The following is a 4,142-nucleotide window of genomic DNA, read 5'->3' as shown; positions in this document are numbered from 1 at the left end:
CATGGTCCCTTAATTGATTGTCTCTTTTTTCCTCAGTTTCCCTCTTTGCCATTAACTTGTCTTCTATGTCACTCACTCGTTCTTCCACCTCGTTAACCCTCGTCGTTAGGACTTCTAGTTTGGATTGCATCTCATTCAATTGATTTTTAATTTCTGCCTGATTGGATCTAAATTCTGCAGTCATGAAGTCTCGTGAGGCCTTAATGCTTTTTTCTAGAGCCACCAGTAGCTGTAGAATAGTGCTTCTGAATTGGCTTTCTGACATTGAAGTGTAATCCAGATTTTGTGACTCTGTGGGAGAGAGGGCTGTTTCTGATTCTTTCTTTTGAGGTGAGGTTTTCCTTCTAGTCATTTTGCTCAGTGCAGAGTGGCCAAAAACAAGTTGTATTGGAACACGGGGGAGTATCACTGGTCCGTCCAGCTGGTCTTCTGGGGGAGGGGCATGCTGTGCTGATTCTCAGGTGTTAGCACTTGGGGGAGCTGCTCTGCCCCTGCCTGCTGCAGGGCTCAGCGGGGGTTGTTTACCCCGTGAGGTCTCAGGAGGATCAGCCGCAGTTGCTATGGCAACTCTGGAAGCCTGGATTCAGCCTCCGCAGGAACTACGGGGCTCGGGGCTCTCGGTTCTCCGTCTGCAGGGCCTGGGGCTCCGGGCGGGGCCGCTGATCTGCTCAGCTCGGGGCAGGAGCGTCCTCGCTGTCCTGGGCCCTCCCGGCCTCTGCCTGTCCCGGGGGAGGCCGGATCCTGGGCTGTGTCCCGGCGCCCTGTGCTCCGGGGCCTGCGCTGGTGGATTCGCGCTCCCGCCCCGCAGCCCCCTCCGCGGAGCCGCCGCCCGAGCCCCTCCGAGCTGCTCCGGTCCCCGCCGTGCGCGCTGCAGCCCTTAGGGAGCTCGGAGCACTCCCCCGGGGCGCAGGTGTCTGTTAGTGTCCCCGGGAGCCCGAGGGCATCCCCGCCCTCCTGGGTCCTGCTCCAACTCCCTGCGAGCCCCTTTCCGCCCGCCCGGGAAGGTTGGTGCAGCTCCTGCTCCTCCGGGACGGGGCTCTCCTGTCCTGGGGACACTCGCCCCGGCCTCAGCCCGGCTCCTCGCGGGGCCCCTCCCCCTCGGAGGCCTTTTGTTCCTTTATTTCTCTTTCCCCGTCTTCCTACCTGATAGAAGCGCGAACTCTCCTCACTGTAGCGTCCCAGCTGGTCTCTCTTTACATCTCAGGCCGAATTCGTAGATTTTCAGGATAATTTGAAGGTTATCTAGGTAATTTGGTGGGGACAGGTGATTTGGGGACCCTGCTCTTCCGCCATCTTGCCCCTCCCTTCCATTTTATTTTTATTTAATACATTGATTTGTCCCTTTTGTGGTTTTCTATATCATAGTTCAATTTCCTGAAAATTTGATGTCAAAAAAATGAAACATCTTAAAGTAATTGCTATAGTTAAAAGTCCAAGACTCTCAACTTGGCAAACCATGCTGATTATCATATGACTATAGAATTAACACACACATTAATTTACATTAGGCTAACCTCAGACTCAAGACTAGCAGATTGGAATTTCCCTTATCTTTCTATTTATTCATTAGAGTTGGGAAATTTTTTTGGTTAAGTGTGTTATGATTTAGCTTTAGTATTTTTTAGGGGCTTTTTTCACTCTGTAGTTACCTGCTATATTATTGGTTAATACAGCCTCCATTGTGGAGGAAGATGTAGGGTTGAGGTGCAGAAAAGGAAAACATATTATTGAAGAAATATTGTTGCAGACCTACTTGTTTCTTACAGAAGGTTCTACTTGTTTTTCCTTGCTGTCAATATAACATCTTATTTAGTCATGAGAGTGATCTATCCCTATCGAGAGCTTTGAGTAAACAACTGAATGAGACTCAAGACATGGAAACTGAGTGGTTCCTGCGTCCAAAATGATTTCCTCAATACGTAATACATGGAAGCTATGCAAGTGATTTTATTCTGCATGTAACAAATGAGACAGCGAACTTCCAGTAGAGATGCTATGGTTCTGGCAATCAGGAAACACCAATATTTCACATTTTAAGATCCACTGGTAAGCCTGATTCATCACAGGTTTGAATATTTAATTGTGTTGTGCAATAATTGAAAACCTACTTCTCACATGAACCTTGATCCCTTGATGATAAATATAAATTTACAAGAAGAATCAATATTAGTTTACCAAGAAAAATCGATAGCCTGGTGAAGTCATTGTAATACCAATTTGACATTTTAAGGATTACGTTACATTCATTCAATATATGTTTATTGAATGCCTTTTCGGTGATAGATGCTTGCATCAGAGGTGGATCCTACATAATCGACGGTTATTATACAGGGGTATCTTACCATGCAGAGGGAGAGATGGTACGTGAGAAATGTCCGGCTATTTCATTAGAATCTCCTCCCAGTGACCTCAGATCCTATAGACAGACTATGACCAGTGAGCTGCTGGGAGGGCTCTGGCAGGACCTATTTTTTCAAGCTTGTAGTAGACAGCTTTCTTTATTAAAAGTGCTTCTGCTTACTGCCGGAGCTGGAGTTACAGGCCTGAGGAGAGGTCGCCGGCAAAAACAGGTAATGTGAGTTCATCTGTGTTAGGCATACGAGAAAATCTGTCCCAGTATTGCAAAGGGAATAACTTTTGAAAAAGAAAGACGAAGAAGCATCGGGTGAAAATCTGTATGAATGCTGTAGACCAGGCCAGGGAAAAAGTTTCAATAAAAGTTGACTCTTCAGAAAGTGCTATGAAATGCCTTGAGGCCGACCTCAAATTTTGCTGTAATGATCAGGGCTATCTGTGAGTTATCTGCGGCCCAGGGAGTGCCAGACACTCTCGCATCTGCATTTACTCCACCGAGTCGAATGGACTGTTAGGCAGGAAAGCCAAAGTGAAATAGTATGACTTTGGGGTCAGATTTAACTAGTGTTCAATCCTGGTTCTAGGCAAATTATTCACCAACCCTGGGTCTCAGTCTTCTCACTTGTCAAATGGAATAGGGCCTGCCCCACAGAGTACGCATGAGGGGGAGACGGAATAGTGCAATACTCCCTGGCTAAATGCTGAATGCGTCAGATGAATAAATGTAAAGCCCTACGTCTAGTCCAAAAATGTGGACAATGCATGTTAGACTCTGTTCCTTCACATCTCTCTGCCTGTGCTGCAATTTCTATGGATTGCATGCTTTTTCAGAAAAGAATATAAGAATGAGCCTATACACCTAACTGGGTAGCGCTGATCTCCCTTTGGAGGCTTTGCAAAGCTCAGCTCTGACGTTAGTGAGCTGAGGGACCGGGGGCTCTAGTCTATCAAATATCGCCTCCTTCATGGACTGGATATGAGAATCCTATGAATTAAATTTAGAGCATCTGGAACATAGTAATCCCTTTTCTAATATTTTACTTTAATAATATTGTTTCATTGAGATATATTTGACATACAACACGTTGATTCGATGCATTTATACTGCGGGATGATTGTATTGTAGTGTTGGCTCACACCTCTTTCACATCATGTGACTTTCATTTCTTCTAACGTTGGGGACAATTAAGATCTAATCTTAGCAAGTTTAATGTTTATAATGCAGTTGCATTGTCTATAATCACCGTGCTGTGCATTAGGTCTCCAGGACGTGGTTACCTCCTGGTTGTAAGTGTGCGTCCTTAAGCATTATTCCTTATCCCCCCACCCCCGCAACCACCATTTTAGTCTCTGCTTTTGTCACTGTGTCTTGTCTTGCTTTAGGCTCCACACAGAAGAGGTACCATGCGGTGTTCGTCTTGGTCTGATTATTGTGCAGCATAATGGCCTCAGGAATATGAGTACAACATAAAACAAGAGGCACCTAGAGTATAGCAAAGAGCAACATTTTTAAGTCAAAAGTCAAAATCTTGGTCTCACCCTTATACCTGGTAAGTTTCTAAATAGAAATGATTAGTTTACTAACTAATATTAACCTAATTTTATAAACTGGAAGCTAATATCTACCTGCCCAGCCGATTGCACAGGGACAAACGTAATGAGGTTATGTAAGTCAGACGACAAACGTATTTTGAGCAACGTTATCATCCAAGACAGTGTTATCTTTATTTATAATCTGACAATGTTATAGGGAAATAGCTTATTAAACAATTACGCCCTGTTTTAAA

Source organism: Nyctereutes procyonoides, unplaced genomic scaffold (genome assembly GCF_905146905.1).
Source record: "Nyctereutes procyonoides isolate TBG_1078 unplaced genomic scaffold, NYPRO_anot_genome, whole genome shotgun sequence".
Classification (NCBI taxonomy): Eukaryota; Metazoa; Chordata; class Mammalia; order Carnivora; family Canidae; genus Nyctereutes; species Nyctereutes procyonoides.
Note: the sequence above shows the minus strand (reverse complement) of the source record.